At 40.6% G+C, this 14,619-nt stretch overlaps 1 pseudogene across 1 annotated transcript; it reads right to left on the reverse strand.

The window, feature by feature from the left end:
• Positions 1 to 1,102: 1,102 nt before the first annotated feature.
• On the reverse strand, positions 1,103 to 5,487 carry LOC308263602 (armadillo repeat-containing X-linked protein 5-like; annotated as a pseudogene). Its single transcript has 4 exons — positions 4,400 to 5,487; positions 3,344 to 3,431; positions 1,557 to 1,610; positions 1,103 to 1,192 (listed from the first exon to the last, which is right to left on the reverse strand). The product of its transcript is annotated as an armadillo repeat-containing X-linked protein 5-like (transcript).
• Between the last annotated feature and the right edge of the window lie 9,132 nt (positions 5,488 to 14,619).

Genomic DNA, 14,619 nt, shown 5'->3' on the forward strand with positions numbered 1-14,619 from the left:
CCGAGGTGGAGAAGATATTCCATTAACCTTGTATCTACTAGGCTGTCTATTAATTTCAAATGATAAAGGGATGTCAGATAAAGCCAATTAGCATAAAACACTCTTAGTCAGTTTCACAAACCTTCAACAAACAGCAACAAGGATGAAGGACAGCAGGGATGGCGCTTTGCGAAGGGACTGTTCAAAGTGACGGTGTCTCACTTTCATCTGTGTTCTATGTGCTAAGTCCTAAGGCAACTACTAAAGGACTTTCTGCATCCATTCTTCCTCCTGGCTTTCCTTTCCTTTATGATTTAATGCCCCATCTCCTTGCAGCTAAGAGACAAACAGCAGCATATTCTTCTGGGGAAGGAAACCCAGCCATACACCTGCTATCCCGAACGACCAGGAGGTATCATAGCACAGTTGTTTCCATGCTCCCGTGTGTGATTTTTTTTTTTTTTTGGTGGTACTGGGGGGTGGAACCCAGGGGCTTTCTACCTCTGAGCTATGCTTCCAGACCTATTTTATATTTTATTTGGGAACAGGGTCTCACTAAGTTCCTGAGGGCCTCACTAAGTAGCCGAGGCTGGCTTTGAACCTGTGAGATCCTCCTGTCTCAGCCTCCCAAGCACGGGGATTACAAGCATGCACCACCATGCCCAGTCCTGTGTGTGATTATTTTTGTGTGTTACAACACATGATTTATCCTCATACCCTGCTGGTAAGGTGTCCTTATCCATATGATAAAATTACTGGTATTTTACAGTGTTTGTCAGAGGAATTCCTAGCACTTTGAGGGCTCTGCTTCCTAAACCTATTTCTGCCAGACTCGGTGCAAGAAATGAGAGGTAAGATCTGCTTGACAGACTCTGTAATCTCTTCTTGATGATTCAGGAGAGACACTCAAAAGCTCTGAGCCTCATTTTGAGCATACAAACATTAGCATAGTAACTTCTACTTCTTTGAAGAGAAAATAGACTCAATGGATGTAACAGTGAGTACACACAACAGCTGCTCAACAAACAGCCTACTTAAATAAGAAGTTGCCATTTGGCACAGGGTGTGAGCTGCGGCCCTGCTTCTCCCACTTTCTTGTGCATGGGATTCTTCTGGAATAGTCTTAAAAGGTAGATTCTGATTCTCTGGGGATCTGGACCAGGGCCTGAGGACCTGCGTTTCTAAGGAGCTCCCTGGCATTGCTGATGCTGGTCTACAGACCACAACTAGACTAGAGTTTGTAACCAGAGCCCAGATCTAGGCATTGAGAGGTGAGCTTGGCCGAGCAGCCCTTGAAAGCACTCCGGACAGGAATCATCAAAGAACAGGGTGAAAATCTCACTGGAGGGTGCTACTATCTTTTACATCTTGCATGTGGCTCTTGATGGAAACCCAGTTGATGGTTTCCTTCCCTTCTGGAGACTGGCTTGCTCTGGAGTTAATGGTACACTCAGCATTCCCCTTGCAGACATCCCCAGCTGCTCTCTCTTTATCATAGAGCATGGCGAGCCTTGAGGCCTGACCCCTGTTGTCTGTGGGACATCACGCTAGGGGATGGAGCCCATCCTATTGACTACCTGTGGGACGCCAGCCACCGTGTCTGCTGCTTTGCATAAGTTCTCACTTCTACTCTACAAATACAGTGATTGGTGTGTGTTAACTTAATAAAAATCAATAAATAAAAAATGGCCAATGGAGGATTTAGCCTAGATCTAGTTCTTATCCCCAAATCCATACTCTGCCCTTTAAACCTTGTTGATTTCTCATTTATCTCTTAGCAGAAATAATTGTCTTTTGATACTTAAGTGTCCTTTGGTGACTATTCAGAGTAACACTATGCCACACAGAGCAGTGCTGGTTAACCGAGTCATGCTTGGGAGCGGGTAGGAAGGGGCAGAATGAGTCTGGGCTTGTTGAGGGCTCTTGTCTGACTTAAAGATCCTGGCCCTTCTTTAGTCCCTGCTTTCATACAGAAAAAAGAAACTTTGTACACTCAGGTATGGGGAGCCATTAAGGCTTTCTGTCCTTCACCCAGAGTCAACAACATTTGGGGTCATGGAAAGTTCAGAGTAAAAGGTCTGGGAAAAGATCATGTGGTGATGGCACGAGGGTACTGATTAACCTACCTGTAACGTATGTGTTTTGTATTGGTCTTTATTGTACTCTGGTGGTGGTAGCACGAGGATATTGATTGACCTGCAACTGTATAAATACCTCTAGAAAAACAAACCCAGCGTTGGCGCAATAGAGAATACTGACCCAGGAGTAGTCGTCGACCAGTAGAGATATTGACCCAGGAGAAGGGGTTGGCCAGTAGAGATAGTAGGCTGGTGCCCCCCCCCCACCACGTTAGAATAAATTAAATATTCTGAGAATCAAATTCTAAGAGTTGAATTCTTCATCCTCACACCTCTCTTCAGAACCCGTATTTTTGCCGGCTGGCTCTGGCACTCAGGTCAGAGGGGACCAGCCACAGGTGTCTCAAAGTTAGTAGAAATAAGGACTCTTGTGATGGTACTTGGTATGTGGAAGGATATAAACTTCTCTGGATCAGGTCCTCATGTTAGACAGCACCCCCAGACCAGGCATCGCCGGCTGCTGGAGAAGAGGAGCTGAGATGCTGGCCCTGTGCTGTCTGTGCGTGATAGCTAGGTGCTTGATGACCTGTGAGTGGCGATCAGACACCTCGAGGTCTACAGCCTGTCCCATCCATGAGTTCCAGACTCTCGGGAGGGTTGTGAGAGAAAGGGAACCCAGTGTATTACAAACCACTGGAATGGCACACACAGGGTGTGAAATATTTTTTTACTTATGTATTCATTTATGTTGCTATGGAAATTCTTTGATACGTCCAATTTTGTCTGTTTTCTAATTGTCTCTGTTTAGTTCACTCTTCTTATGTGGACTGAAGAAACTGTGAAAATGTGTTCTTCAAGCAAGTGGTAGAATCAGTTCAGGTTTTCTGGTGAGTAATATTTAACTCTTTGGTGCTGGAATTGCTGTGGCCATTGGGATGATGACTGGACTGTGATCTGCTGTGATTGGGTTTTGTTTAGAATCTCTGAGAAAGCACTGAGGTCCTAGCCTCACATCACTGGGGAGGGAGGGCTGGGTCCAGTCTAAAACCTATTTAGCCCTTCAACTCCCAGCAGTATTTTTAAAAGGGGGCCTAAACTACCAACACCAATAACAAAATCTGTGGGGCCACCCTACTTGCAAGCTTTAGGTTAAGTGCCGCTCAATCAGAAAGATGAACAAGGAGATTCTTTGATGTCCAGGTTGCAGCTTAAGTTTCTAACAACAGAGTGCGTTAGAACCACACATGTGAAGTCTCAGCAACTAGCAGCATGTTGGTGGCACTCACTCCACTGGCAGCATTCATGGCTGCTTTGGACTGATGTTGGCATGCACACTGTGTGAGCTCTATGATCTTTGCTGCCCATTCAGAGCAACTCAGAAGAGTTTTGAGAGATCAAAACTGACTAAACAAGAGTTTAGAATAAAAATAATTGTCCTTTTCTCAGTTTCAAATGCAACTTTATTAACAACATGTAAATGAAATCTTAAAGAAGACCCTTACATCAATGTAAACACCAGATCATGTTGCAGAAATATTAAAAATACTTCAATTATTTTGTACAGCGCAATAAAAATCAACAAATGTTCAAGTTCTCAAGATTAAGTGGTAACCATAAAATTGCCTCAACACAGAGAACATAAGCACTGACTTTATAATTGTAATATTCACTAACTTCATTTTGTAAAGCAGGAAAAAATTGTTCAAGGCTTTGTAAGAACATAAGGCTATTCAGAGTTGGAGGATTAATCGTATGACTTTCAGGATCATTGTGCTCACTAATTCTTGGAGTTTCTGACCAAACCCTTTTGCTTCCTGGAATATGGAAATCCATCCAGATTTGGTAAACTTTTCCTTGGTAAATAACTTTGTCTTTTTTATTGGGAATTTATATTCTCAAATATTTCAGTGTTATTAAGAATATTGGCCTTTGCCTCATTCTTGTTAAAGAGTGCAGTCAATGAAGACAGTACTTGAGCACTAATCAGTTCCCTTGTATTGATTTTATTTTTAGACAAGCATGTAAATACTTTTACAACATACAACTTATTTTTGACACTTACTTTGTTTAATAATACAAGAAAGTCTAGACTGTAACTGGCAATCAGATGATTTTGAATTTCACACTAAAATTAATCATTCATATTAAAAATTAATAATTTGCCAGGCATGGTGGCACAGGCTTTTAATTCTTGCACTTGGGAGGCGGAGACAGGAGGATCCCGCTGGTTCGAAGCCTGCCTCGCTGGCTTAAGAGACCCTGTTTCCAAATAAAATTATAAAAAATAGGTGTCTGGGAGTGTAGGCCAGAGGTAGAAGAGTTTCCAGGAACCCCAGTGCCACCAAAAAAAAAAAAAAATTCCAGTCAGCTGCACAGAGGAGTTCAAAGGACAAGAGATGATGTCCTTAAAAATGTGATGTATGTATGAGTCCCCTGTTTTTGGTTCTTCAGAAGATTCAGAGCTGTCGCTTATGACACTGAAGTCTTGAGGGTGTTCTTTAACATTAGGCTTATAGGCAAAGTTTTCATCATATACTATATCTTGGGTAAATGGGTAGGCAGGACTGATATCCATGACCATTGTAGCTATTTCGTGAGTGGAAGGACCCTTAGTTAAGTAGGTCAATGAGTTTATCCAACTCTTTAGACTGTAAACAAAAGCTACGTGATTTACAGCAGCAGGTCTTTGGATTAGGCCCATACTTTTCCCTTTGACAGATCTGGATTTGAATCTTGTCTGGAAGTAAGGCCCATCAGAAAATGGGATCTTGGTCAGAGGCCCAATCCCCAGAGGGCTTCTATCAAGGTCACAACCTGTGTCCAGTTTCTGTCTGGGGTAAGGGTGGTTCCCCTCCCTCAACTGGGACTAGGACAACACACCTGGCCCTTGACTGTGCTTTTGCTTTTTAGTTTGTAGTAAGTTTGGTTTTGTGTGTGGGTGTGTACTTTTCCTGGATCTTAGGCAAATAAACTTGAGGAGGAGGGGGTCTCTTTTTTAGGCCAGAACCAAGACCATACACTAGCCTCTTCTCCAGTCCAGAACCAGGCACAGACATCTTCTTCATCCTCAGCAGTGGAGTTGATCTCAATACCAGCAGCGTTCCCAGTTCTGAGCTTGATGCTGGCGTCTTCATTTTCCTTGTGTCTGAATCCAATACTGGCTTTATCATCATCCTCGTACAGGATCTGAAATTACCTCACTGCCAGCACCAGCTCTGAGCTCAGACCTGGTCACTGAATCAACCCTAGACGCAGGCATGGCCTTTGACTTCGTTTGGGGCACCCTACCAGACTCTGTCTTAATCTCTGCTGTGGCTCTAGCATTGGTTACAGCTTTCATTTTTCTTACTTCCCTTGCCACAGCTACAGGCTGAGTGTAGGTCACTGTCTGTGTTATGGCCATTGCTCCATTCCCAGCCTTGGCCCGCATCTCTATTTCTGCCTTTGGTTGTGTTTCTACCACTGCTTTGGCGTGAGCCTTCCTCTCCCCTCTAGCATGTGCAGGGCCACTGACTCCAGCTTTCAGGCCACCCCCAGCTTCTTCTCTAGCCCTTGAGCCAATCACAGCTCAAGTCAAAGGCAAGACCAAGTAACATACCCCTACCCCTGTTTCAGCCTTGACTGAAAGTCTGCCCTGAATTGGTGTTTTCATAAAAAGTCTCATAGTCACCCAGCTCCGTTTCCAACTACAGAACTACAGGTTCTTCCAATGACATAGACAACATGCTGAGGAAACTCAGTCAAGGTGAGGGAAAATGAGTGTGCTGGGGAGCAGCTCTGTGGAGGATGATGGTCTTCAGTGACTCCAAGGCTACCAGACCTGCCACTGAAGTTGGTTCTGTAGTCATCTGGAATGATTTTCTCCTTCTTTCCTTGCTTCCAATGTCGATAGGCCCTATGGCTGACCTACAGGCACACCTGCTCTGCTTGGATCAGAGGGAATTTTATTGTTTTCCTGTTTCAAGAGGGGCCTTGCCACATAGGAGGAGGGATGAGCAGTTAGACACGAGGACCCGAGACATGTACCATGACATACTTTATGAGATAAAGGGCGGTGACCGGCAAACTATTGTCATTTTTTCTCATTCTCTTTTCTATTCCCAGGGCTCCTCAGGAACCTGCACATAGAAACTACTTAACATCAACCTTTCCCTCTGTAGCCCAGGCTCAGCCACGTCTGTTACCAAAATTGGCAAAGGGCTCAAGAGTCCTCTCCTTATAATTAACTTCTGTCCTTTATGTCATCCATACCATTAAAAACATTTCAATAGGAATAGAAAAACAAGAGCAATAAAATTTAAAGTCGATTCTTTGAAAAGTTTGAAAAAGATAAGAATAAGCAAGTGAAATCAGAAATAAAAGTAGAAGACATTCCTGCCTACTTTCCAGAAATAAAAAGAATTACAAGATAATCTTGTAAACTATATTAGGCCACCAGAAAAAAATGGACAAATATTAGATATACTTTCTACCAAAACTGACCAAAAAATTGAAAATTAAACAGACCTATAAAAGTAAAGAAATTGAATTAGTAATAAAAAAAAAAAACTAGCAAAGAAAAACTGAGGGCCAGATGGCTTCACTAATGAATTCTACCAAACATTTAAAGAAAATTGGCAGCTAACCTTTTCAAACTTAAAAAAAAAGAGGAAGGAACTAACTCATCCTGTGAGCCATATTACCCTGAAACTAAGGTCAGATAAAGACACCACAAGAAAAGAAAACTTTAGAGACTAATATCCTTGTTAATATAAATGCAAAAGTTATTAACAAAATACTAGCAAGCCAAAATCAAAAGCAAATTAAAAGGATTAGGTACCATAGCCCAGGGGGATTTATCCCAGGAATGCAAGGGTGAGTTAACATAAGAAAATCCATCAATGTAATATACCATATTAATAGAACAAAGGAAAAAAAGCCACATAATCATCTCAATTGCTGAAAAAAATATAAAGGATTTGACGTAATTCAACACTCTTTCATGATGAAAACACCTGGATAACTAGAAACAGGAGCGAACTTCCTTGACATGGTGAAAGGCATTTATGCAAAACTCACAGCTAACATACACATTGGTGAAAGACGGACAACATTCCCTCTACAAACAGAAATAAGACAAGGGTACTCAACTTCCCAGTATTATTCAAAAGTCGGAGCTCTAGCCAGGGCGATTAGGCAAGAAAAAGAAATAAAAGCATCCAAATTAAAAAAGGAGTAAGTAAAATGGTTGGGGTGAGTTCTCAGCTCAGGAACTCGGGGTCTGCAGGGTCCTCGGCTAACGTGATGGAAAAGAATTTCAGCACGCGCCAGTTAGAGACATGGACAGAGGTTTATTGGGGAAAAGGGGGAGGAAATACACATTCAAGAGAGAATGCGGGCCCCTCGAGATGAGGAAGGCATTTGGAGGAGTTCAGGGTTCTCTTCTTATAGGGGTTTTTCGTGAAGGGTGGGCCAGAGACGGTATGTGAGGATGAGCTCAGTCTGGTAGTCCCAAGGTGGTTTATGGTGAGTAGGTGGTCTGGTCGGCCTTAGGGTGGATGATCTCAGTCCATTAGTCCTGAGGTGCTTCCTGATGGTCTGGTGGTCTGGTCAGCCTTAGGATGGATGATCTTGGGTTGATTGGGGTCCTCATTAGTTGATTGACGGATAAGCTAGGATATCCTAAATTATAGGTTTTCTCAGAGATATTGTTAATTCTAGGATCTACAGGTTTCTCAAGAATTTATGGGAGAGTCAGGCCTGGGAAAGAGAACTGGTTTGTGGACTAGAGACATAAGCACTTCAGCTCCAGGTTCTTATATCAAAGTTATATATATATTTTTTTACTCTTCCTTCTTGTCTGTCTCCTTTCCACCTACTTATTTATTCTATCCTACATCAAAACTATTTCTACTTGCAGATGACATAATCCCATTATAGAAAATTCCACAGACTCTACAAACAACTAAAGAGAATAACCAAGTATCAAAGTTTCGGATACAAGAACAAAACACAGAAATTAATTGTGTTTCTATACACCAAAAGTGAGTAATCTGAAAGATAATTTAATGATTTCATTTACAATAGCATTCCAAAGTATAAAATACTTAGGAATGAACTTAGTCATGGAAGTGAAAGACTTGTACAATGAAAACTACAAAGCATTGCAGAAACAAATGAAAAGACATCCCAAATACATGGATTGGATGACTTAATAGTGTTAAGATATAGTGCTACCCAAAGTGATTCATAGAGCCAATACAGTCCCTGAAACTTTTCAAGTATTTTTTTACAGGAATAGAAAAAAATAATCCTCCAAGTCAAATGGAATTGCAAGGAGCTTCAAATAGCCAAGACAATATTGAAAAAGACAAATAAAATTATAGGACTCATACTTCGTGGCTTCAAAACTTACTGTAAGTTTATAGTAATCAAAACAGTGTGGTACTAGCATAAGGATAGACTTATTGGCAAGTGGAATTTTGACAAGGGAGCCAAGACCATCCAATGAGGACAGAATAGATTTTTCAGCAGTGGTGCTGGGACGATGGCTAACCACATCATCAAGACTAAAAGCATTTGTGCATCAAAGGATACAATCAAGAGAGCAAAGCTACAGCTCACAGACTGGGTAAAAATATTTGCCAGTCACAAATATTTTTCCTAAAGAAAACATACAGACATTCAATAAGCACGTTCAAAGATATTCAACATCATTAGTCATTAGGGAAATGTAAATCAAACCACAATGAGAGAGCATTTCATACTAACTGACTTGACTATATATTTGTGATGAAAATAAAAAATGTTTAGCCATTGGATATAGATGATAACAAATTGAAAATAGATGTTTGGGTTTATTTCTGGATATTCAGTTCTATTTTATTGTTTTTCTGATTGTTCAATTCCAATAACTATCAGGATCACACTGTTTTGATTACTATAGCTTTGTGATAAGTCTTGAAATCATGAAGAGTGAGTTCTCCAACCCTTTTATTTTCAGGATTATTTTGACTATTTGGAGTATTTTGTAATTCCAAAAACTTGTGCCTTTTTGTAAAAGAGACCATTAGAATTTAAGAATTGTACTAAATATATAGATTTCTTTGGGTAGTATTGTTATCTTACTATAGTTTTGCAATCCATGAGCGTGGGATGTCTTTCCATTTTCTTAGGTTTTCTTTCGTTTGTTTTAATAATGTTTTCAAAGAAAAACTGTACACAGTATTTATTTATATATTTAACTTTTACAGATTTGAAAACAATTTTGGCCAAGCTTAGGTCTGAATTAAGACAAAAGATGAAAGATTTTCTTCTGACATTAACTCACATTTCCCAAAAACCTACACTATCTGGACTTGAATGCCTGAATACAATTTCTTTTGCTTTTGCTTTGAGTATTGGTTTTTAAAAACAACCATGTGTTTGTTTCTTCATTTGGGTATTTCTGAGCCAGCACAGTGAAGTTAATTTTTAGCTGTATACCTTGGGGCTTCCTGATCGAGGTACATTTCCTGACTGCCCCCTGGTGACCACAACCATTATGAGGGTGAAAGCAGCTACTCAAATACAGGGTCTATCCTGGGGTGGTGGAGCACACTTATAATCCCAGTACCTGGGAGGCTGCAACAGGAAGATCGCAGGTTCACAGCCAGCCTCAGCTACTTAGGCTCTCTGAAAGTGAGACTCTGCTTTAATTAATTAATTAATTTATGTGTGTGTGGTACGAGCTATACTCCCAGACCTATTTTATACTTTATTTGGAAACAGGATCTCACTAAGTTGCCGAGAGCCTCACTAGATAGCTGAGGCTGGCTTTGAACCTGTGCGATCCTCCTGTCTCAGCCTCCCAAGCGATGGGATTACAAGCGTGCGTCACCACGCCCGGCAGACCCTGTTTTAAAATAAAGAGTAAAAAAAATAGTCCTGGGAGGTGTAGTTTAAATATAGAATACCTTTGGGTTGAATCCCCAGCAGTGCAAAAATAAATAAATAAATAAATAAATAATAAATAAATAAATAATAAAATCTAAAAATAAATAAATTTACAGGGTTAATTCCTAGCATCTGGTACTCCTGTGAGAAAGCAGGGGTCGGGCCAGGTTCTGTACTGGCCTCTCATATATGCTTTTTGCTCTCACTTCTCCAGTGACCTAGCTAGTAGGTACAGGCAACATAAGATTTCAAAGCAACATAAGATGGTGTCGGGCGTTTACCTGGCCGATTCACATCTTCCTCATAAGCTTCATAAGAACAGGGATGGTCTTTGTCTCATTTAATACGAAGTCCCAAGCACTCAGCACATAGCAGGCATTCAGTGAGTAGTAGCGGCATGGGTGAATTATAAAACACACACACACACCTCTCCAGTTCAGCCCTTGGCATTTAAAGGGCAGCCAATCAGTTTCCGTTCTGTGTCTTCCTACCTCCAACAAACCTACTTTAAGTATATAAAATAAATCATGGCATCAAGGACTAAAGCAGAGGAAGAGACTACTTGGTAAAAGGCCACGAAAGCAAGATATATCCCCCACCATCACTAGTCTAGTCAATCTAAACTGATCCTGAATTTCTGTGGCAAATGGTTAAAACAGTATGATAGTCCAGCTGTGTTCAATTGATTCCCTTGGGCTTAAACTGAGCAGCACGTACAATTTATAAGATTTCTGGGACAGAGTTTTGCTTAGCTGAAATAGCTTGTGTGGGCAAAGGAGACTGAATTTGGAATGCTATTAAATTTGGGGTCAACGAAGAGTTCGAAAAAAATTAAGTTTCATGAAGGAACATGTATTTGATGGTCTCTCTAGCCCAGAGTGTTGAGGGATAAAGCAAATCCCCCAAATACAAAATGTATTTGGAGGTAATTTTTTATTGAAGTTTATTGTCTGAACATGTGGTTGTAATATGTAAGAAACTCTGGGTTCTACCTTTGCAGTTATGATGCCACAAATATTTTGATGTTAAACAAGTGGAAACAATTTACTCAGAATCTTGCAATCAGATGGCTGCATGTCCTAATGCTAACACTAATGCAAAGGCAACTGAGTAAAAACTTAAAATTAGGATGCAGAAATTCAAACTGCATGGATTTACCCTGCCCCCGGCAGCTTGCGCTGGATGGCTCTGACGTATAAGGGACTCAGTTACCTACCCAGACGAGGGGTTTAGTATGCTTGGTTTTTGTTGTTATCATCTCTTACATTTACTAAGATTCTTCATGTCAGCACTTCCTAGATGCCTATACAAGAGTGTTCAACTCAATCACCACTCCTGGAAATACTCAAGCTTTTATAATACCTGGTAGAGTTAAGGACCCAGCTAGCCAGTGCCCGTGGAGAACCAGCTATTCTGCTCCGCATGGTCACTGGTGAATGGGCCAGTTGCTCTTTGATTTTTTCCTTAGAGAGCTTTACAAAATGTGCCTTGACTGGCTCTGGTGACAGACTCTCGGTGATGTGATGTGCGCAGAGGAGGTGTTTCCTGTGATGTCTCATTTGTATCCTCAGGGAATAGGGCATAAAATACCCAGTCTTGCTCTGCCCTGGAAGCGCAGATGTCTTTAAGGGCATGTTGACTCATCGTCTTCTCTTCTCCTCCTCTCTGTCATGGGATCCCTGTGTGGCAGGTTCCAGTGCCACTCACTCTGCTCTTCATCTGTTTCAGAGTCTTGGTTTTGTTTTTGTTTTTGTTTTTTGCTGTCCCTTTTCTCCTCTTAGAGGCCTGGTTTTAATTCCTGTTAGCTTCTGCTGCCACTGGCACCACTTTAAATTTCTGCACCTACTCTGTGCCATCTTCCTTCTTCCCCTCTGCAGTGCCTCCTCTGGCCTGCCAGCACTGCTAGAGATGTGCCGAGTGCCACCACGCACCTTCCTTTAGTCGATCCAGCCAATCACAGCAGTCCATTGGGTGCCACCTGTGGCTACCCTGTTCTCGGGTCCGTTTAAGGGTACTGAGTTATAACAAAAGAGCCCATCTTTTTACCCTGAATATCTTTTATGGTTGAAGTCATTCTGGAAGCTCAGGTAGTCTGGAGATTAAATACCAGATAAGTGATATTTAGCTGCAGTGATTTTTCTCAGTGTGCCAAGGGATCTCGGTTCAGAGGCTCACGGTACGTTTTCACCACTGCCTCGCTTGTTTTTAAACACGAGGGAGTAGCAGCTGGCAGAATTTATGTGTGATCCGGGTGCTGGTGTGCACTGTGCTGTCGGGGACAATAGCAAGTCTATTATTGATGGAAAATCAACGTGGGACTTCAACAGAAGCAAAACAGGTAATCTTCATTTGAAAAGGTCATACGCTCTTTTTTTTAGATCCATTTTTGTCACTTCAGAATTTTTTTTTGCAGAGTTTCTCATCACTGTTAATGTTATAACCTCCACAGAGATATTGTAGAAATGCTAAAGTTAATCCAGGAAATATTTTATTAAAAAATGAGAATGGACTAAGAAATGATCCCTGCCACTCTGTGTTCTCCCAATAAAAATTTAAGAAAGATTTTTTTTTTTAATTTTTGGAAATAGAGCCAAGAAACAAGCTTTGGAGATTGTAGAAATAGTGCAGTTCAGTGTTTGAGAATTGGTCAGGGCTCAGTAAGATTCTCCTACAAGAAACTCAAAGCACTGTCCCACTGCATGGGTGGAGGCTGCGGGCAGGGAGGCCGGCCTCACACCGAGAAGGCCCATCAGGGAAGTCACTCTGTGGGGCTGACCCAGGAATCTAGAGAAAACCAGGCTAAAAAACTAGAAGATATTTTAAGAAATAAATTACTATTATTCAAAACAACTTGTCAGAATTGAGTGCGTGAATGAGTGATTTTGTTACCTGTTAGGGAATACTATCTAATACTATATTTTTCTACCGCTAGAAAAAGATGCTTAATATTCATTGATCTTCAAAGTAATGAGAACACAGAAAAACAAAACAAAAAACAACTTTCATTCTTGTTCTCTCTAATGACTCCCCACCCCCCTTAAAATGTTTAAATCCTAATGTTTGCTTAGATTGCTCCCTAATACAAACATTCTTTCTGTGTAACTGCTTTTAGGATACTCTCGGCATAATTGAAATGTCAGGATTTATTTGAGGCCATATATCTTGTATATTCTACTTGGGACCTCGAGTCCCTCAACTACATAGACATGTAAGTGCATTATTTACTCTGGGTGTTTGGATCAATCAAAAGTGCTTCTTATAGGCTGATCTTGAATAATGATCAACCTGAACATGTGTAAAATTATGAATAAGACATGGTTAACCTGGACAACCATTGGTGGGAGGGGGGAAGGGAAAACGGGGGCGGGGGGGGGAGAGGGCACCAAATATAGTTTAAATGTATACCATTTATGTTCAATAAAAAAATTGTTTAAAAAAAGTGCTTCTTATCACCTTGTGCCCAACCCTTGGGAGATACCTTGGCTTCTGAGTAGAGCTTTGGAGCCCAACAATCTGAAAGTCACAAAGTTGAATTGATTCTTGCTCAGTTTATTTGTGTGTGTGTGTATTTGTTAAGCTCCTTTCAGCATAGGCAGCAGATTTTAGGACAGCTAGAATTATAATCTAAATCTGTTTTGCTGGGTTTGCATATTAACACTGATAGAATAAAATCACAATAAATTACACAAATTACCTGGTGGGGAAGTCACAATTTCCTTGCACTTTGTAGTTAATACACCTAGTAGTGGAAACCTAGAAAGGGCCTACCATGGGCATCTACACTTTATCTTCCTGATGTTTCAACGGCCCACGGCTTATTTGAATCTCCAGTTTTGTATTCGGTCTTTCTTTTGTTTGCCAGAGGTCCTGGAAACTGAAACCTCTGACTGAATTTCTGGATGCTTACCGAGAGCAAAAATGATCCTTTCCTTTAATGAATGCACTTGAGTGTCCACCTGGCTCAAATACTTTCATATCTGTCAATATTTCAAAATGAGACATTTCAAAATGTGAAAAAAATAATAGCAAGCCAAGAGGAATAAATAAACGAGTAATCGGCAACAAGAAAGCACATTTCACGCACTGAACAAAGAGCCGGGGAACGATGCTTTCTTAAGGGGAGATGATCGTGGTCCCTTCCTCAGAATTGCCTAGAAATGAGCTCAAGAGACAGCTTCACAGTGAGTTAGCATTTACTGACTCCCAACCCAATTTTGGAGCTAAGCCGTAGGTACTAAGTAATACTTAAAAGGAATGAACTGTCACCAATATCACTCATAGAAAAAAGTTAAAATATTTAAATCTTAGTACTTTCTAACATGGAACGAAATAGATGGGAAAGGGAAAAAATTATAGAATCAAGTATAAAGATTTGATATGTCTGTGCCTCAGATATAAATATAAAACAAATACATAGGGTATAAAAATTTATAGGCTATAAATGTAAGATAAATATAAGAATAAATACATAGGTTAAATAACAGAATGCAAATAAGAATTTCCATAAACCGAGAAGAAAAAAAACAGCCAAATAGGACTTGAACACTAAGCATGAATGATTAAAAAATGAGAAGTAGGGATAATTAGCACACACACGAAAAATGCTATAACTTCTCTAGGAGTTGAATAAATGTGAAATAAAATAACA

This window comes from Muscardinus avellanarius (genome assembly GCF_963383645.1).
Source record: "Muscardinus avellanarius genome assembly, chromosome: 5".
Lineage (NCBI taxonomy): Eukaryota > Metazoa > Chordata > Mammalia > Rodentia > Gliridae > Muscardinus > Muscardinus avellanarius.